Source organism: Heloderma suspectum, chromosome 2 (genome assembly GCF_057233095.1).
Source record: "Heloderma suspectum isolate Gila_16-S chromosome 2, 16-S_ref, whole genome shotgun sequence".
Lineage (NCBI taxonomy): Eukaryota > Metazoa > Chordata > Lepidosauria > Squamata > Helodermatidae > Heloderma > Heloderma suspectum.
In genome coordinates, this window is record NC_139459.1 from 149,411,869 (window position 1) to 149,433,487 (window position 21,619).

Sequence of the window (21,619 nt, forward strand, 5' to 3'; positions counted from 1 at the left end):
GTGCAAGTGAAACATCCCCCCGTCCATACGGTTTAGAAAAAGTCAGTAGGCAAGCCATCCCGATTGCCAACTCAATCTGTTCCACCAAGCTAGCATTCACGGAGGCCCTGGTTCCTGCCTGGGAAGCCCGGTCTCACCAACCCTAACCCTAACTTGAGTCTTCTTAACCCTAATTTTCTTGGTCAAGTGAAACATCCCCCCGTCCACACGGTTTAGAAAAAGTCAGTAGGCAAGCCATCCCGATTGCCAACTCAATCTGTTCCACCAAGCTAGCATTCACAGAGGCCCTGGTTGCTGCCTGGGAACAACAGTCTCCCCAACCCAGCCCAAACTTGGGTATTAATCCTAATTTTCCTGTGCGACTGAAACATCCCCTCGTCCATACAGCATACAAAAAGACAGTAGGCAAGCAATCCTGATGGCCCACTCAGTCTGTTTCACCAGGCTCGGCTTCATCGAGGCAGTAGTTCCTGCCTGGGAAGCCCAGCCTCCATAACCCTAACCCTAATTTGGGTCTTAAGGCTAATGTACTTCTGCAACGGAAACATCCCCCCATGGACACGATGTACTAAAACCGAGTAGGGAAGCCATCCTGGTGGCCCACTCAAGTCTGTTTCACCAAGCTAGGCTTCACAGAGGGTCTGGTTCCCTGCAGGGAAGCCTAGCCTCCCCAACCTTAACCCTAACTAGAGTCTTGGCCCTAATTTTCTTGTGCAACTGAAACATTCCCCCGTCCAAACGGTGTACAAAAAGAAAGTAGGCAAGCTATCCCGATGGCCCACTCAGTCTTTTTCACCAAGCTGGCCTGCACCGAAGCCCAGGATCACGCTTGGGATCCGCAGTCTCCCCAACCCTAACCCTAACTTGAGTTTTTACACAAATTTTCTTGTGCAACTGAAACGATACCCTGTCCTTACAGTGCACAGAAAGCCAGAAGGAAAGCTATCCCGATGGCCCACTCAGTCTGTTTCACCAAGCTAGGCTACACCGAAGCCCAGGATCCCGCCTGGGAAGCCCAGTCTCCCCAACCCTAACCCTAACTTGAGTCTTAACCCTACTTTTCTTGTGCAAGTGAAACATCCCCCCGTCCATACGGTTTAGAAAAAGTCAGTAGGCAAGCCATCCCGATTGCCAACTCAATCTGTTCCACCAAGCTAGCATTCACAGAGGCCCTGGTTCCTGCCTGGGAAGCCCGGTCTCACCAACCCTAACCCTAACTTCAGTCTTCTTAACCCTAATTTTCTTGTGCAAGTGAAACATCCCCCCGTCCATACGGTTTAGAAAAAGTCAGTAGGCAAGCCATCCCGATTGCCAACTCAATCTGTTCCACCAAGCTAGCATTCACAGAGGCCCTGGTTGCTGCCTGGGAACCACAGTCTCCCCAACCCAGCCCTCACTTGGGTATTAATCCTAATTTTCCTGTGCGACTGAAACATCCCCTCGTCCATACAGCATACAAAAAGACAGTAGGCAAGCAATCCTGATGGCCCACTCAGTCTGTTTCACCAGGCTCGGCTTCATCGAGGACGTAGTTCCTGCCTGGGAAGCCCAGCCTCCATAACCCTAACCCTAATTTGGGTCTTAAGGCTAATGTACTTCTGCAACGGAAACATCCCCCCATGGACACGATGTACTAAAAAGGAGTAGGGAAGCCATCCTGGTGGCCCACTCAAGTCTGTTTCACCAAGCTAGGCTTCACAGAGGGTCTGGTTCCCTGCAGGGAAGCCTAGCCTCCACAACCTTAACCCTAACTAGAGTCTTGGCCCTAATTTTCTTGTGCAACTGAAACATTCCCCCGTCCAAACGGTGTACAAAAAGAAAGTAGGCAAGCTATCCCGATGGCCCACTCAGTCTTTTTCACCAAGCTGGCCTGCACCGAAGCCCAGGATCACGCTTGGGATCCGCAGTCTCCCCAACCCTAACCCTAACTTGAGTTTTTACACAAATTTTCTTGTGCAACTGAAACGATACCCTGTCCTTACAGTGCACAGAAAGCCAGAAGGAAAGCTATCCCGATGGCCCACTCAGTCTGTTTCACCAAGCTAGGCTACACCGAAACCCAGATTCCTGCCTGGGAAGCCCAGTCTCCCCAACCCTAACCCTAACTTGAGTCTTAACCCTAATTTTCTTGTGCAAGTGAAACATCCCCCCGTCCATACGGTTTAGAAAAAGGCAGTAGGCAAGCCATCCCGATTGCCAACTCCATCTGTTCCACCAAGCTATCCTTCACAGAGGCCCTGGTTGCTGCCTGGGAAGCCCGGTCTCACCAACCCTAACCCTAACTTCAGTCTTCTTAACCCTAATTTTCTTGTGCAAGTGAAACCTCCCCCTGTCCATACGGTTTAGAAAAAGTCAGTAGGCAAGCCATCCCGATTGCCAACTCAATCTGTTCCACCAAGCTAGCCTTCTCAGAGGCCCTGGTTCCTGCCTGGGAAGCACAGTCTCCCCAACCCAGCCCTCACTTGGGTATTAATCCTAATTTTCCTGTGCAACTGAAACATCCCCTCGTCCATACAGCGTACAAAAAGACAGTAGGCAAGCAATCCTGATGGCCCACTCAGTTTGTTTCACCAGGCTCGGCTTCATCGAGGCCGTAGTTCCTGCCTGGGAAGCCCTGCCTCCATAACCCTAACCCTAATTTGTGTTTTAATGCTAATGTTCTTCTGCAATGGAAACATCCCCCCATGGATACGGTGTACTAAAACGGAGTAGGAAAGCCATCCTGGTGTCCCACTCAAGTCTGTTTCACCAAGCTAGGCTTCACAGAGTGTCTGGTTCCCTCCAGGGAAGCCTAACCTCCCCAACCTTACCCCTAACTAGAGTCTTGGCCCTAATTTTCTTGTGCAACTGAAACATTCCCCCGTCCAAACGGTGTACAAAAAGAAAGTAGGCAAGCTATCCCGATGGCCCACTCAGTCTTTTTCACCAAGCTAGGCTGCACCGAAGCCCAGGATCACGCTTGGGATCCGCAGTCTCCCCAACCCTAACCCTAACTTGAGTTTTTACACAAAGTTTCTTGTGCAACTGAAACGATACCCCGTCCTTACAGTGCACAGAAAGCCAGTAGGAAAGCTATCCCGATGGCCCACTCAGTCTGTTTCACCAAGCTAGGCTACACCGAAGCCCAGGATCCCGCCTGGGAAGCCCAGTCTCCCCAACCCTAACCCTAACTTGAGTCTTAACCCTAATTTTCTTGTGCAAGTGAAACATCCCCCCGTCCATACGGTTTAGAAAAAGGCAGTAGGCAAGCCATCCCGATTGCCAACTCAATCTGTTCCACCTAGCTAGCCTTCACAGAGGCCGTGGTTCCTGCCTGGGAAGCCCGGTCTCACCAACCCTAACCCTTACTTAAGTCTTCTTAACCCTAATTTTCTTGTGCAAGTGAAACCTCCCCCCGTCCATACGGTTTAGAAAAAGTCAGTAGGCAAGCCATCCCGATTGCCAACTCAATCTGTTCCACCAAGCTAGCATTCACAGAGGCCCTGGTTGCTGCCTGGGAACCACAGTCTCCCCAACCCAGCCCTCACTTGGGTATTAATCCTAATTTTCCTGTGCGACTGAAACATCCCCTCGTCCATGCAGCATACAAAAAGACAGTAGGCAAGCAATCCTGATGGCCCACTCAGTCTGTTTCACCAGGCTCGGCTTCATCGAGGCCGTAGTTCCTGCCTGGGAAGCCCAGCCTCCATAACCCTAACCCTAATTTGGGTCTTAAGGCTAATGTACTTCTGCAACGGAAACATCCCCCCATGGACACGATGTACTAAAACGGAGTAGGGAAGCCATCCTGGTGGCCCACTCAAGTCTGTTTCACCAAGCTAGGCTTCACAGAGGGTCTGGTTCCCTGCAGGGAAGCCTAGCCTCCCCAACCTTAACCCTAACTAGAGTCTTGGCCCTAATTTTCTTGTGCAACTGAAACATTCCCCCGTCCAAACGGTGTACAAAAAGAAAGTAGGCAAGCTATCCCGATGGCCCACTCAGTCTTTTTCACCAAGCTGGCCTGCACCGAAGCCCAGGATCACGCTTGGGATCCGCAGTCTCCCCAACCCTAACCCTAACTTGAGTTTTACACAAATTTTCTTTTGCAACTGAAACGATACCCTGTCCTTACAGTGCACAGAAAGCCAGAAGGAAAGCTATCCCGATGGCCCACTCAGTCTGTTTCACCAAGCTAGGCTACACCGAAGCCCAGAATCCCGCCTGGGAAGCCCAGTCTCCCCAACCCTAACCCTAACTTGAGTCTTAACCCTACTTTTCTTGTGCAAGTGAAACATCCCCCCGTCCATACGGTTTAGAAAAAGTCAGTAGGCAAGCCATCCCGATTGCCAACTCAATCTGTTCCACCAAGCTATCCTTCACAGAGGCCCTGGTTCCTGCCTGGGAAGCCCGGTCTCACCAACCCTAACCCTAACTTCAGTCTTCTTAACCCTAATTTTCTTGTGCAAGTGAAACCTCCCCCCGTCCATACGGTTTAGAAAAAGTCAGTAGGCAAGCCATCCCGATTGCCAACTCAATCTGTTCCACCAAGCTAGCATTCACGGAGGCCCTGGTTGCTGCCTGGGAACCACAGTCTCCCCAACCCAGCCCTACCTTGGGTATTAATCCTAATTTTCCTGTGCGACTGAAACATCCCCTCGTCCATACAGCATACAAAAAGACAGTAGGCAAGCAATCCTGATGGCCCACTCAGTCTGTTTCACCAGGCTCGGCTTCATCGAGGCCGTAGTTCCTGCCTGGGAAGCCCTGCCTCCATAACCCTAACCCTAATTTGGGTTTTAATGCTAATGTTCTTCTGCAATGGAAACATCCCCCCATGGATACGGTGTACTAAAACGAAGTAGGGAAGCCATCCTGATGGCCCACTCAAGTCTGTTTCACCAAGCTAGGCTTCACAGAGGGTCTGGTTCCCTGCAGGGAAGCCTAGCCTCCACAACCTTAACCCTAACTAGAGTCTTGGCCCTAATTTTCTTGTGCAACTGAAACATTCCCCCGTCTAAACGGTGTACAAAAAGAAAGTAGGCAAGCTATCCCGATGGCCCACTCAGTCTTTTTCACCAAGCTGGCCTGCACCGAAGCCCAGGATCACGCTTGGGATCCACAGTCTCCCCTACCCTAACCCTAACTTGAGTTTTTACACAAATTTTCTTGTGCAACTGAAAAGATACCCTGTCCTTACAGTGCACAGAAAGCCAGAAGGAAAGCTATCCCGATGGCCCACTCAGTCTGTTTCACCAAGCTAGGCTACACCGAAGCCCAGGATCCCGCCTGGGAAGCCCAGTCTCCCCAACCCTAACACTAACTTGAGTCTTAACCCTACTTTTCTTGTGCAATTGAAACATCCCCCCGTCCATACGGTTTAGAAAAGGTCAGTAGGCAAGCCATCCCGATTGCCAACTCAATCTGTTCCACCAAGCTAGCCTTCACAGAGGCCCTGGTTCCTGCCTGGGAAGCCCGGTCTCACCAACCCTAACCCTAACTTCAGTCTTCTTAACCCTAATTTTCTTGTGCAAGTGAAACATCCCCCCGTCCATACGGTTTAGGAAAAGTCAGTAGGCAAGCCATCCCGATTGCCAACTCAATTTGTTCCACCAAGCTAGCCTTCACAGAGGCCCTGGTTCCTGCCTGGGAAGCACAGTCTCCCCAACCCAGACCTACCTTGGGTATTAATCCTAATTTTCCTGTGCAACTGAAACATCCCCTCGTCCATACAGCGTACAAAAAGACAGTAGGCAAGCAATCCTGATGGCCCACTCAGTTAGTTTCACCAGGCTCGGCTTCATCGAGGCCGTAGTTCCTGCCTGGGAAGCCCAGCCTCCATAACCCTAACCCTAATTTGGGTCTTAAGGCTAATGTACTTCTGCAACGGAAACATCCCCCCATGGACACGATGTACTAAAACGGAGTAGGGAAGCCATCCTGGTGGCCCACTCAAGTCTGTTTCACCAAGCTAGGCTTCACAGAGGGTCTGGTTCCCTGCAGGGAAGCCTAGCCTCCCCAACCTTAACCCTAACTAGAGTCTTGGCCCTAATTTTCTTGTGCAACTGAAACATTCCCCCGTCCAAACGGTGTACAAAAAGAAAGTAGGCAAGCTATCTCGATGGCGCACTCAGTCTTTTTCACCAAGCTGGCCTGCACCGAAGCCCAGGATCACGCTTGGGATCCGCAGTCTCCCCAACCCTAACCCTAACTTGAGTTTTTACACAAATTTTCTTGTGCAACTGAAATGATACCCTGTCCTTACAGTGCACAGAAAGCCAGAAGGAAAGCTATCCCGATGGCCCACTCAGTCTGTTTCACCAAGCTAGGCTACACCGAAGCCCAGGATCCCGCCTGGGAAGCCCAGTCTCCCCAACCCTAACCCTAACTTGAGTCTTAACCCTAATTTTCTTGTGCAAGTGAAACATCCCCCCGTCCATACGGTTTAGAAAAAGTCAGTAGGCAAGCCATCCCGATTGCCAACTCAATCTGTTCCACCAAGCTAGCATTCACAGAGGCCCTGGTTCCTGCCTGGGAAGCCCGGTCTCACCAACCCTAACCCTCACTTGAGTCTTCTTAACCCTAATTTTCTTGTGCAAGTGAAACATCCCCTCGTCCATACAGCATACAAAAAGACAGTAGGCAAGCAATCCTGATGGCCCACTCAGTCTGTTTCACCAGGCTCGGCTTCATCGAGGACGTAGTTCCTGCCTGGGAAGCCCAGCCTCCATAACCCTAACCCTAATTTGGGTCTTAAGGCTAATGTACTTCTGCAACGGAAACATCCCCCCATGGACACGATGTACTAAAACGGAGTAGGGAAGCCATCCTGGTGGCCCACTCAGGTCTGTTTCACCAAGCTAGGCTTCACAGAGGGTCTGGTTCCCTGCAGGGAAGCCTAGCCTCCACAACCTTAACCCTAACTAGAGTATTGGCCCTAATTTTCTTGTGCAACTGAAACATTCCCCCGTCCAAACGGTGTACAAAAAGAAAGTAGGCAAGCTATCCCGATGGCCCACTCAGTCTTTTTCACCAAGCTGGCCTGCACCGAAGCCCAGGATCACGCTTGGGATCCGCAGTCTCCCCAACCCTAACCGTAACTTGAGTTTTTAAACAAATTTTCTTGTGCAACTGAAACGATACCCTGTCCTTACAGTGCACAGAAAGCCAGAAGGAAAGCTATCCCGATGGCCCACTCAGTCTGTTTCACCAAGCTAGGCTACACCGAAACCCAGATTCCCGCCTGGGAAGCCCAGTCTCCCCAACCCTAACCCTAACTTGAGTCTTAACCCTAATTTTCTTGTGCAAGTGAAACATCCCCCCGTCCATACGGTTTAGAAAAAGGCAGTAGGCAAGCCATCCCGATTGCCAACTCAATCTGTTCCACCAAGCTAGCATTCACAGAGGCCCTGGTTCCTGCCTGGGAAGCCCGGTCTCACCAACCCTAACCCTAACTTCAGTCTTCTTAACCCTAATTTTCTTGTGCAAGTGAAACCTCCCCCCGTCCATACGGTTTAGAAAAAGTCAGTAGGCAAGCCATCCCGATTGCCAACTCAATCTGTTCCACCAAGCTAGCCTTCACAGAGGCCCTGGTTCCTGCCTGGGAAGCACAGTCTCCCCAACCCAGCCCTCACTTGGGTATTAATCCTAATTTTCCTGTGCAACTGAAACATCCCCTCGTCCATACAGCGTACAAAAAGACAGTAAGCAAGAAATCCTGATGGCCCACTCAGTTTGTTACACCAGGCTCGGCTTCATCGAGGCCGTAGTTCCTGCCTGGGAAGCCCTGCCTCCATAACCCTAACCCTAATTTGGGTTTTAATGCTAATGTTCTTCTGCAATGGAAACATCCCCCCATGGATACGGTGTACTAAAACGGAGTAGGAAAGCCATCCTGGTGGCCCACTCAAGTCTGTTTCACCAAGCTAGGCTTCACAGAGGGTCTGGTTCCCTCCAAGGAAGCCTAACCTCCCCAACCTTACCCCTAACTAGAGTCTTGGCCCTAATTTTCTTGTGCAACTGAAACATTCCCCCGTCCAAACGGTGTACAAAAAGAAAGTAGGCAAGCTATCCCGATGGCCCACTCAGTCTTTTTCACCAAGCTAGGCTGCACCGAAGCCCAGGATCACGCTTGGGATCCGCAGTCTCCCCAACCCTAACCCTAACTTGAGTCTTAACCCTAATTTTCTTGTGCAAGTGAAACATCCCCCCGTCCATACGGTTTAGAAAAAGTCAGTAGGCAAGCCATCCCGATTGCCAACTCAATCTGTTCCACCAAGCTAGCATTCACGGAGGCCCTGGTTCCTGCCTGGGAAGCCCGGTCTCACCAACCCTAACCCTAACTTGAGTCTTCTTAACCCTAATTTTCTTGGTCAAGTGAAACATCCCCCCGTCCATACGGTTTAGAAAAAGTCAGTAGGCAAGCCATCCCGATTGCCAACTCAATCTGTTCCACCAAGCTAGCATTCACAGAGGCCCTGGTTGCTGCCTGGGAACAACAGTCTCCCCAACCCAGCCCAAACTTGGGTATTAATCCTAATTTTCCTGTGCGACTGAAACATCCCCTCGTCCATACAGCATACAAAAAGACAGTAGGCAAGCAATCCTGATGGCCCACTCAGTCTGTTTCACCAGGCTCGGCTTCATCGAGGCAGTAGTTCCTGCCTGGGAAGCCCAGCCTCCATAACCCTAACCCTAATTTGGGTCTTAAGGCTAATGTACTTCTGCAACGGAAACATCCCCCCATGGACACGATGTACTAAAACCGAGTAGGGAAGCCATCCTGGTGGCCCACTCAAGTCTGTTTCACCAAGCTAGGCTTCACAGAGGGTCTGGTTCCCTGCAGGGAAGCCTAGCCTCCCCAACCTTAACCCTAACTAGAGTCTTGGCCCTAATTTTCTTGTGCAACTGAAACATTCCCCCGTCCAAACGGTGTACAAAAAGAAAGTAGGCAAGCTATCCCGATGGCCCACTCAGTCTTTTTCACCAAGCTGGCCTGCACCGAAGCCCAGGATCACGCTTGGGATCCGCAGTCTCCCCAACCCTAACCCTAACTTGAGTTTTTACACAAATTTTCTTGTGCAACTGAAACGATACCCTGTCCTTACAGTGCACAGAAAGCCAGAAGGAAAGCTATCCCGATGGCCCACTCAGTCTGTTTCACCAAGCTAGGCTACACCGAAGCCCAGGATCCCGCCTGGGAAGCCCAGTCTCCCCAACCCTAACCCTAACTTGAGTCTTAACCCTACTTTTCTTGTGCAAGTGAAACATCCCCCCGTCCATACGGTTTAGAAAAAGTCAGTAGGCAAGCCATCCCGATTGCCAACTCAATCTGTTCCACCAAGCTAGCATTCACAGAGGCCCTGGTTCCTGCCTGGGAAGCCCGGTCTCACCAACCCTAACCCTAACTTCAGTCTTCTTAACCCTAATTTTCTTGTGCAAGTGAAACATCCCCCCGTCCATACGGTTTAGAAAAAGTCAGTAGGCAAGCCATCCCGATTGCCAACTCAATCTGTTCCACCAAGCTAGCATTCACAGAGGCCCTGGTTGCTGCCTGGGAACCACAGTCTCCCCAACCCAGCCCTCACTTGGGTATTAATCCTAATTTTCCTGTGCGACTGAAACATCCCCTCGTCCATACAGCATACAAAAAGACAGTAGGCAAGCAATCCTGATGGCCCACTCAGTCTGTTTCACCAGGCTCGGCTTCATCGAGGACGTAGTTCCTGCCTGGGAAGCCCAGCCTCCATAACCCTAACCCTAATTTGGGTCTTAAGGCTAATGTACTTCTGCAACGGAAACATCCCCCCATGGACACGATGTACTAAAAAGGAGTAGGGAAGCCATCCTGGTGGCCCACTCAAGTCTGTTTCACCAAGCTAGGCTTCACAGAGGGTCTGGTTCCCTGCAGGGAAGCCTAGCCTCCACAACCTTAACCCTAACTAGAGTCTTGGCCCTAATTTTCTTGTGCAACTGAAACATTCCCCCGTCCAAACGGTGTACAAAAAGAAAGTAGGCAAGCTATCCCGATGGCCCACTCAGTCTTTTTCACCAAGCTGGCCTGCACCGAAGCCCAGGATCACGCTTGGGATCCGCAGTCTCCCCAACCCTAACCCTAACTTGAGTTTTTACACAAATTTTCTTGTGCAACTGAAACGATACCCTGTCCTTACAGTGCACAGAAAGCCAGAAGGAAAGCTATCCCGATGGCCCACTCAGTCTGTTTCACCAAGCTAGGCTACACCGAAACCCAGATTCCTGCCTGGGAAGCCCAGTCTCCCCAACCCTAACCCTAACTTGAGTCTTAACCCTAATTTTCTTGTGCAAGTGAAACATCCCCCCGTCCATACGGTTTAGAAAAAGGCAGTAGGCAAGCCATCCCGATTGCCAACTCCATCTGTTCCACCAAGCTATCCTTCACAGAGGCCCTGGTTGCTGCCTGGGAAGCCCGGTCTCACCAACCCTAACCCTAACTTCAGTCTTCTTAACCCTAATTTTCTTGTGCAAGTGAAACCTCCCCCTGTCCATACGGTTTAGAAAAAGTCAGTAGGCAAGCCATCCCGATTGCCAACTCAATCTGTTCCACCAAGCTAGCCTTCTCAGAGGCCCTGGTTCCTGCCTGGGAAGCACAGTCTCCCCAACCCAGCCCTCACTTGGGTATTAATCCTAATTTTCCTGTGCAACTGAAACATCCCCTCGTCCATACAGCGTACAAAAAGACAGTAGGCAAGCAATCCTGATGGCCCACTCAGTTTGTTTCACCAGGCTCGGCTTCATCGAGGCCGTAGTTCCTGCCTGGGAAGCCCTGCCTCCATAACCCTAACCCTAATTTGTGTTTTAATGCTAATGTTCTTCTGCAATGGAAACATCCCCCCATGGATACGGTGTACTAAAACGGAGTAGGAAAGCCATCCTGGTGTCCCACTCAAGTCTGTTTCACCAAGCTAGGCTTCACAGAGTGTCTGGTTCCCTCCAGGGAAGCCTAACCTCCCCAACCTTACCCCTAACTAGAGTCTTGGCCCTAATTTTCTTGTGCAACTGAAACATTCCCCCGTCCAAACGGTGTACAAAAAGAAAGTAGGCAAGCTATCCCGATGGCCCACTCAGTCTTTTTCACCAAGCTAGGCTGCACCGAAGCCCAGGATCACGCTTGGGATCCGCAGTCTCCCCAACCCTAACCCTAACTTGAGTTTTTACACAAAGTTTCTTGTGCAACTGAAACGATACCCCGTCCTTACAGTGCACAGAAAGCCAGTAGGAAAGCTATCCCGATGGCCCACTCAGTCTGTTTCACCAAGCTAGGCTACACCGAAGCCCAGGATCCCGCCTGGGAAGCCCAGTCTCCCCAACCCTAACCCTAACTTGAGTCTTAACCCTAATTTTCTTGTGCAAGTGAAACATCCCCCCGTCCATACGGTTTAGAAAAAGGCAGTAGGCAAGCCATCCCGATTGCCAACTCAATCTGTTCCACCTAGCTAGCCTTCACAGAGGCCGTGGTTCCTGCCTGGGAAGCCCGGTCTCACCAACCCTAACCCTTACTTAAGTCTTCTTAACCCTAATTTTCTTGTGCAAGTGAAACCTCCCCCCGTCCATACGGTTTAGAAAAAGTCAGTAGGCAAGCCATCCCGATTGCCAACTCAATCTGTTCCACCAAGCTAGCATTCACAGAGGCCCTGGTTGCTGCCTGGGAACCACAGTCTCCCCAACCCAGCCCTCACTTGGGTATTAATCCTAATTTTCCTGTGCGACTGAAACATCCCCTCGTCCATGCAGCATACAAAAAGACAGTAGGCAAGCAATCCTGATGGCCCACTCAGTCTGTTTCACCAGGCTCGGCTTCATCGAGGCCGTAGTTCCTGCCTGGGAAGCCCAGCCTCCATAACCCTAACCCTAATTTGGGTCTTAAGGCTAATGTACTTCTGCAACGGAAACATCCCCCCATGGACACGATGTACTAAAACGGAGTAGGGAAGCCATCCTGGTGGCCCACTCAAGTCTGTTTCACCAAGCTAGGCTTCACAGAGGGTCTGGTTCCCTGCAGGGAAGCCTAGCCTCCCCAACCTTAACCCTAACTAGAGTCTTGGCCCTAATTTTCTTGTGCAACTGAAACATTCCCCCGTCCAAACGGTGTACAAAAAGAAAGTAGGCAAGCTATCCCGATGGCCCACTCAGTCTTTTTCACCAAGCTGGCCTGCACCGAAGCCCAGGATCACGCTTGGGATCCGCAGTCTCCCCAACCCTAACCCTAACTTGAGTTTTACACAAATTTTCTTTTGCAACTGAAACGATACCCTGTCCTTACAGTGCACAGAAAGCCAGAAGGAAAGCTATCCCGATGGCCCACTCAGTCTGTTTCACCAAGCTAGGCTACACCGAAGCCCAGAATCCCGCCTGGGAAGCCCAGTCTCCCCAACCCTAACCCTAACTTGAGTCTTAACCCTACTTTTCTTGTGCAAGTGAAACATCCCCCCGTCCATACGGTTTAGAAAAAGTCAGTAGGCAAGCCATCCCGATTGCCAACTCAATCTGTTCCACCAAGCTATCCTTCACAGAGGCCCTGGTTCCTGCCTGGGAAGCCCGGTCTCACCAACCCTAACCCTAACTTCAGTCTTCTTAACCCTAATTTTCTTGTGCAAGTGAAACCTCCCCCCGTCCATACGGTTTAGAAAAAGTCAGTAGGCAAGCCATCCCGATTGCCAACTCAATCTGTTCCACCAAGCTAGCATTCACGGAGGCCCTGGTTGCTGCCTGGGAACCACAGTCTCCCCAACCCAGCCCTACCTTGGGTATTAATCCTAATTTTCCTGTGCGACTGAAACATCCCCTCGTCCATACAGCATACAAAAAGACAGTAGGCAAGCAATCCTGATGGCCCACTCAGTCTGTTTCACCAGGCTCGGCTTCATCGAGGCCGTAGTTCCTGCCTGGGAAGCCCTGCCTCCATAACCCTAACCCTAATTTGGGTTTTAATGCTAATGTTCTTCTGCAATGGAAACATCCCCCCATGGATACGGTGTACTAAAACGAAGTAGGGAAGCCATCCTGATGGCCCACTCAAGTCTGTTTCACCAAGCTAGGCTTCACAGAGGGTCTGGTTCCCTGCAGGGAAGCCTAGCCTCCACAACCTTAACCCTAACTAGAGTCTTGGCCCTAATTTTCTTGTGCAACTGAAACATTCCCCCGTCTAAACGGTGTACAAAAAGAAAGTAGGCAAGCTATCCCGATGGCCCACTCAGTCTTTTTCACCAAGCTGGCCTGCACCGAAGCCCAGGATCACGCTTGGGATCCACAGTCTCCCCTACCCTAACCCTAACTTGAGTTTTTACACAAATTTTCTTGTGCAACTGAAAAGATACCCTGTCCTTACAGTGCACAGAAAGCCAGAAGGAAAGCTATCCCGATGGCCCACTCAGTCTGTTTCACCAAGCTAGGCTACACCGAAGCCCAGGATCCCGCCTGGGAAGCCCAGTCTCCCCAACCCTAACACTAACTTGAGTCTTAACCCTACTTTTCTTGTGCAATTGAAACATCCCCCCGTCCATACGGTTTAGAAAAGGTCAGTAGGCAAGCCATCCCGATTGCCAACTCAATCTGTTCCACCAAGCTAGCCTTCACAGAGGCCCTGGTTCCTGCCTGGGAAGCCCGGTCTCACCAACCCTAACCCTAACTTCAGTCTTCTTAACCCTAATTTTCTTGTGCAAGTGAAACATCCCCCCGTCCATACGGTTTAGGAAAAGTCAGTAGGCAAGCCATCCCGATTGCCAACTCAATTTGTTCCACCAAGCTAGCCTTCACAGAGGCCCTGGTTCCTGCCTGGGAAGCACAGTCTCCCCAACCCAGACCTACCTTGGGTATTAATCCTAATTTTCCTGTGCAACTGAAACATCCCCTCGTCCATACAGCGTACAAAAAGACAGTAGGCAAGCAATCCTGATGGCCCACTCAGTTAGTTTCACCAGGCTCGGCTTCATCGAGGCCGTAGTTCCTGCCTGGGAAGCCCAGCCTCCATAACCCTAACCCTAATTTGGGTCTTAAGGCTAATGTACTTCTGCAACGGAAACATCCCCCCATGGACACGATGTACTAAAACGGAGTAGGGAAGCCATCCTGGTGGCCCACTCAAGTCTGTTTCACCAAGCTAGGCTTCACAGAGGGTCTGGTTCCCTGCAGGGAAGCCTAGCCTCCCCAACCTTAACCCTAACTAGAGTCTTGGCCCTAATTTTCTTGTGCAACTGAAACATTCCCCCGTCCAAACGGTGTACAAAAAGAAAGTAGGCAAGCTATCTCGATGGCGCACTCAGTCTTTTTCACCAAGCTGGCCTGCACCGAAGCCCAGGATCACGCTTGGGATCCGCAGTCTCCCCAACCCTAACCCTAACTTGAGTTTTTACACAAATTTTCTTGTGCAACTGAAATGATACCCTGTCCTTACAGTGCACAGAAAGCCAGAAGGAAAGCTATCCCGATGGCCCACTCAGTCTGTTTCACCAAGCTAGGCTACACCGAAGCCCAGGATCCCGCCTGGGAAGCCCAGTCTCCCCAACCCTAACCCTAACTTGAGTCTTAACCCTAATTTTCTTGTGCAAGTGAAACATCCCCCCGTCCATACGGTTTAGAAAAAGTCAGTAGGCAAGCCATCCCGATTGCCAACTCAATCTGTTCCACCAAGCTAGCATTCACAGAGGCCCTGGTTCCTGCCTGGGAAGCCCGGTCTCACCAACCCTAACCCTCACTTGAGTCTTCTTAACCCTAATTTTCTTGTGCAAGTGAAACATCCCCTCGTCCATACAGCATACAAAAAGACAGTAGGCAAGCAATCCTGATGGCCCACTCAGTCTGTTTCACCAGGCTCGGCTTCATCGAGGACGTAGTTCCTGCCTGGGAAGCCCAGCCTCCATAACCCTAACCCTAATTTGGGTCTTAAGGCTAATGTACTTCTGCAACGGAAACATCCCCCCATGGACACGATGTACTAAAACGGAGTAGGGAAGCCATCCTGGTGGCCCACTCAGGTCTGTTTCACCAAGCTAGGCTTCACAGAGGGTCTGGTTCCCTGCAGGGAAGCCTAGCCTCCACAACCTTAACCCTAACTAGAGTATTGGCCCTAATTTTCTTGTGCAACTGAAACATTCCCCCGTCCAAACGGTGTACAAAAAGAAAGTAGGCAAGCTATCCCGATGGCCCACTCAGTCTTTTTCACCAAGCTGGCCTGCACCGAAGCCCAGGATCACGCTTGGGATCCGCAGTCTCCCCAACCCTAACCGTAACTTGAGTTTTTAAACAAATTTTCTTGTGCAACTGAAACGATACCCTGTCCTTACAGTGCACAGAAAGCCAGAAGGAAAGCTATCCCGATGGCCCACTCAGTCTGTTTCACCAAGCTAGGCTACACCGAAACCCAGATTCCCGCCTGGGAAGCCCAGTCTCCCCAACCCTAACCCTAACTTGAGTCTTAACCCTAATTTTCTTGTGCAAGTGAAACATCCCCCCGTCCATACGGTTTAGAAAAAGGCAGTAGGCAAGCCATCCCGATTGCCAACTCAATCTGTTCCACCAAGCTAGCATTCACAGAGGCCCTGGTTCCTGCCTGGGAAGCCCGGTCTCACCAACCCTAACCCTAACTTCAGTCTTCTTAACCCTAATTTTCTTGTGCAAGTGAAACCTCCCCCCGTCCATACGGTTTAGAAAAAGTCAGTAGGCAAGCCATCCCGATTGCCAACTCAATCTGTTCCACCAAGCTAGCCTTCACAGAGGCCCTGGTTCCTGCCTGGGAAGCACAGTCTCCCCAACCCAGCCCTCACTTGGGTATTAATCCTAATTTTCCTGTGCAACTGAAACATCCCCTCGTCCATACAGCGTACAAAAAGACAGTAAGCAAGAAATCCTGATGGCCCACTCAGTTTGTTACACCAGGCTCGGCTTCATCGAGGCCGTAGTTCCTGCCTGGGAAGCCCTGCCTCCATAACCCTAACCCTAATTTGGGTTTTAATGCTAATGTTCTTCTGCAATGGAAACATCCCCCCATGGATACGGTGTACTAAAACGGAGTAGGAAAGCCATCCTGGTGGCCCACTCAAGTCTGTTTCACCAAGCTAGGCTTCACAGAGGGTCTGGTTCCCTCCAAGGAAGCCTAACCTCCCCAACCTTACCCCTAACTAGAGTCTTGGCCCTAATTTTCTTGTGCAACTGAAACATTCCCCCGTCCAAACGGTGTACAAAAAGAAAGTAGGCAAGCTATCCCGATGGCCCACTCAGTCTTTTTCACCAAGCTAGGCTGCACCGAAGCCCAGGATCACGCTTGGGATCCGCAGTCTCCCCAACCCTAACCCTAACTTGAGTCTTAACCCTAATTTTCTTGTGCAAGTGAAACATCCCCCCGTCCATACGGTTTAGAAAAAGTCAGTAGGCAAGCCATCCCGATTGCCAACTCAATCTGTTCCACCAAGCTAGCATTCACGGAGGCCCTGGTTCCTGCCTGGGAAGCCCGGTCTCACCAACCCTAACCCTAACTTGAGTCTTCTTAACCCTAATTTTCTTGGTCAAGTGAAACATCCCCCCGTCCATACGGTTTAGAAAAAGTCAGTAGGCAAGCCATCCCGATTGCCAACTCAATCTGTTCCACCAAGCTAGCATTCACAGAGGCCCTGGTTGCTGCCTGGGAACAACAGTCTCCCCAACCCAGCCCAAACTTGGGTATTAATCCTAATTTTCCTGTGCGACTGAAACATCCCCTCGTCCATACAGCATACAAAAAGACAGTAGGCAAGCAATCCTGATGGCCCACTCAGTCTGTTTCACCAGGCTCGGCTTCATCGAGGCAGTAGTTCCTGCCTGGGAAGCCCAGCCTCCATAACCCTAACCCTAATTTGGGTCTTAAGGCTAATGTACTTCTGCAACGGAAACATCCCCCCATGGACACGATGTACTAAAACCGAGTAGGGAAGCCATCCTGGTGGCCCACTCAAGTCTGTTTCACCAAGCTAGGCTTCACAGAGGGTCTGGTTCCCTGCAGGGAAGCCTAGCCTCCCCAACCTTAACCCTAACTAGAGTCTTGGCCCTAATTTTCTTGTGCAACTGAAACATTCCCCCGTCCAAACGGTGTACAAAAAGAAAGTAGGCAAGCTATCCCGATGGCCCACTCAGTCTTTTTCACCAAGCTGGCCTGCACCGAAGCCCAGGATCACGCTTGGGATCCGCAGTCTCCCCAACCCTAACCCTAACTTGAGTTTTTACACAAATTTTCTTGTGCAACTGAAACGATACCCTGTCCTTACAGTGCACAGAAAGCCAGAAGGAAAGCTATCCCGATGGCCCACTCAGTCTGTTTCACCAAGCTAGGCTACACCGAAGCCCAGGATCCCGCCTGGGAAGCCCAGTCTCCCCAACCCTAACCCTAACTTGAGTCTTAACCCTACTTTTCTTGTGCAAGTGAAACATCCCCCCGTCCATACGGTTTAGAAAAAGTCAGTAGGCAAGCCATCCCGATTGCCAACTCAATCTGTTCCACCAAGCTAGCATTCACAGAGGCCCTGGTTCCTGCCTGGGAAGCCCGGTCTCACCAACCCTAACCCTAACTTCAGTCTTCTTAACCCTAATTTTCTTGTGCAAGTGAAACATCCCCCCGTCCATACGGTTTAGAAAAAGTCAGTAGGCAAGCCATCCCGATTGCCAACTCAATCTGTTCCACCAAGCTAGCATTCACAGAGGCCCTGGTTGCTGCCTGGGAACCACAGTCTCCCCAACCCAGCCCTCACTTGGGTATTAATCCTAATTTTCCTGTGCGACTGAAACATCCCCTCGTCCATACAGCATACAAAAAGACAGTAGGCAAGCAATCCTGATGGCCCACTCAGTCTGTTTCACCAGGCTCGGCTTCATCGAGGACGTAGTTCCTGCCTGGGAAGCCCAGCCTCCATAACCCTAACCCTAATTTGGGTCTTAAGGCTAATGTACTTCTGCAACGGAAACATCCCCCCATGGACACGATGTACTAAAAAGGAGTAGGGAAGCCATCCTGGTGGCCCACTCAAGTCTGTTTCACCAAGCTAGGCTTCACAGAGGGTCTGGTTCCCTGCAGGGAAGCCTAGCCTCCACAACCTTAACCCTAACTAGAGTCTTGGCCCTAATTTTCTTGTGCAACTGAAACATTCCCCCGTCCAAACGGTGTACAAAAAGAAAGTAGGCAAGCTATCCCGATGGCCCACTCAGTCTTTTTCACCAAGCTGGCCTGCACCGAAGCCCAGGATCACGCTTGGGATCCGCAGTCTCCCCAACCCTAACCCTAACTTGAGTTTTTACACAAATTTTCTTGTGCAACTGAAACGATACCCTGTCCTTACAGTGCACAGAAAGCCAGAAGGAAAGCTATCCCGATGGCCCACTCAGTCTGTTTCACCAAGCTAGGCTACACCGAAACCCAGATTCCTGCCTGGGAAGCCCAGTCTCCCCAACCCTAACCCTAACTTGAGTCTTAACCCTAATTTTCTTGTGCAAGTGAAACATCCCCCCGTCCATACGGTTTAGAAAAAGGCAGTAGGCAAGCCATCCCGATTGCCAACTCCATCTGTTCCACCAAGCTATCCTTCACAGAGGCCCTGGTTGCTGCCTGGGAAGCCCGGTCTCACCAACCCTAACCCTAACTTCAGTCTTCTTAACCCTAATTTTCTTGTGCAAGTGAAACCTCCCCCTGTCCATACGGTTTAGAAAAAGTCAGTAGGCAAGCCATCCCGATTGCCAACTCAATCTGTTCCACCAAGCTAGCCTTCTCAGAGGCCCTGGTTCCTGCCTGGGAAGCACAGTCTCCCCAACCCAGCCCTCACTTGGGTATTAATCCTAATTTTCCTGTGCAACTGAAACATCCCCTCGTCCATACAGCGTACAAAAAGACAGTAGGCAAGCAATCCTGATGGCCCACTCAGTTTGTTTCACCAGGCTCGGCTTCATCGAGGCCGTAGTTCCTGCCTGGGAAGCCCTGCCTCCATAACCCTAACCCTAATTTGTGTTTTAATGCTAATGTTCTTCTGCAATGGAAACATCCCCCCATGGATACGGTGTACTAAAACGGAGTAGGAAAGCCATCCTGGTGTCCCACTCAAGTCTGTTTCACCAAGCTAGGCTTCACAGAGTGTCTGGTTCCCTCCAGGGAAGCCTAACCTCCCCAACCTTACCCCTAACTAGAGTCTTGGCCCTAATTTTCTTGTGCAACTGAAACATTCCCCCGTCCAAACGGTGTACAAAAAGAAAGTAGGCAAGCTATCCCGATGGCCCACTCAGTCTTTTTCACCAAGCTAGGCTGCACCGAAGCCCAGGATCACGCTTGGGATCCGCAGTCTCCCCAACCCTAACCCTAACTTGAGTTTTTACACAAAGTTTCTTGTGCAACTGAAACGATACCCCGTCCTTACAGTGCACAGAAAGCCAGTAGGAAAGCTATCCCGATGGCCCACTCAGTCTGTTTCACCAAGCTAGGCTACACCGAAGCCCAGGATCCCGCCTGGGAAGCCCAGTCTCCCCAACCCTAACCCTAACTTGAGTCTTAACCCTAATTTTCTTGTGCAAGTGAAACATCCCCCCGTCCATACGGTTTAGAAAAAGGCAGTAGGCAAGCCATCCCGATTGCCAACTCAATCTGTTCCACCTAGCTAGCCTTCACAGAGGCCCTGGTTCCTGCCTGGGAAGCCCGGTCTCACCAACCCTAACCCTTACTTAAGTCTTCTTAACCCTAATTTTCTTGTGCAAGTGAAACCTCCCCCCGTCCATACGGTTTAGAAAAAGTCAGTAGGCAAGCCATCCCGATTGCCAACTCAATCTGTTCCACCAAGCTAGCATTCACAGACGCCCTGGTTGCTGCCTGGGAACCACAGTCTCCCCAACCCAGCCCTACCTTGGGTATTAATCCTAATTTTCCTGTGCGACTGAAACATCCCCTCGTCCATACAGCATACAAAAAGACAGTAGGCAAGCAATCCTGATGGCCCACTCAGTCTGTTTCACCAGGCTCGGCTTCATCGAGGCCGTAGTTCCTGCCTGGGAAGCCCTGCCTCCATAACCCTAACCCTAATTTGGGTTTTAATGCTAATGTTCTTCTGCAATGGAAACATCCCCCCATGGATACGGTGTACTAAAACGAAGTAGGGAAGCCATCCTGATGGCCCACTCAAGTCTGTTTCACCAAGCTAGGCTTCACAGAGGGTCTGGTTCCCTGCAGGGAAGCCTAGCCTCCACAACCTTAACCCTAACTAGAGTCTTGGCCCTAATTTTCTTGTGCAACTGAAACATTCCCCCGTCCAAACGGTGTACAAAAAGAAAGTAGGCAAGCTATCCCGATGGCCCACTCAGTCTTTTTCACCAAGCTGGCCTGCACCGAAGCCCAGGATCACGCTTGGGATCCACAGTCTCCCCTACCCTAACCCTAACTTGAGTTTTTACACAAATTTTCTTGTGCAACTGAAAAGATACCCTGTCCTTACAGTGCACAGAAAGCCAGAAGGAAAGCTATCCCGATGGCCCACTCAGTCTGTTTCACCAAGCTAGGCTACACCGAAGCCCAGGATCCCGCCTGGGAAGCCCAGTCTCCCCAACCCTAACACTAACTTGAGTCTTAACCCTACTTTTCTTGTGCAATTGAAACATCCCCCCGTCCATACGGTTTAGAAAAGGTCAGTAGGCAAGCCATCCCGATTGCCAACTCAATCTGTTCCACCAAGCTAGCCTTCACAGAGGCCCTGGTTCCTGCCTGGGAAGCCCGGTCTCACCAACCCTAACCCTAACTTCAGTCTTCTTAACCCTAATTTTCTTGTGCAAGTGAAACATCCCCCCGTCCATACGGTTTAGAAAAAGTCAGTAGGCAAGCCATCCCGATTGCCAACTCAATCTGTTCCACCAAGCTAGCCTTCACAGAGGCCCTGGTTCCTGCCTGGGAAGCACAGTCTCCCCAACCCAGACCTACCTTGGGTATTAATCCTAATTTTCCTGTGCAACTGAAACATCCCCTCGTCCATACAGCGTACAAAAAGACAGTAGGCAAGCAATCCTGATGGCCCACTCAGTTAGTTTCACCAGGCTCGGCTTCATCGAGGCCGTAGTTCCTGCCTGGGAAGCCCAGCCTCCATAACCCTAACCCTAATTTGGGTCTTAAGGCTAATGTACTTCTGCAACGGAAACATCCCCCCATGGACACGATGTACTAAAACGGAGTAGGGAAGCCATCCTGGTGGCCCACTCAAGTCTGTTTCACCAAGCTAGGCTTCACAGAGGGTCTGGTTCCCTGCAGGGAAGCCTAGCCTCCCCAACCTTAACCCTAACTAGAGTCTTGGCCCTAATTTTCTTGTGCAACTGAAACATTCCCCCGTCCAAACGGTGTACAAAAAGAAAGTAGGCAAGCTATCTCGATGGCCCACTCAGTCTTTTTCACCAAGCTGGCCTGCACCGAAGCCCAGGATCACGCTTGGGATCCGCAGTCTCCCCAACCCTAACCCTAACTTGAGTTTTTACACAAATTTTCTTGTGCAACTGAAATGATACCCTGTCCTTACAGTGCACAGAAAGCCAGAAGGAAAGCTATCCCGATGGCCCACTCAGTCTGTTTCACCAAGCTAGGCTACACCGAAGCCCAGGATCCCGCCTGGGAAGCCCAGTCTCCCCA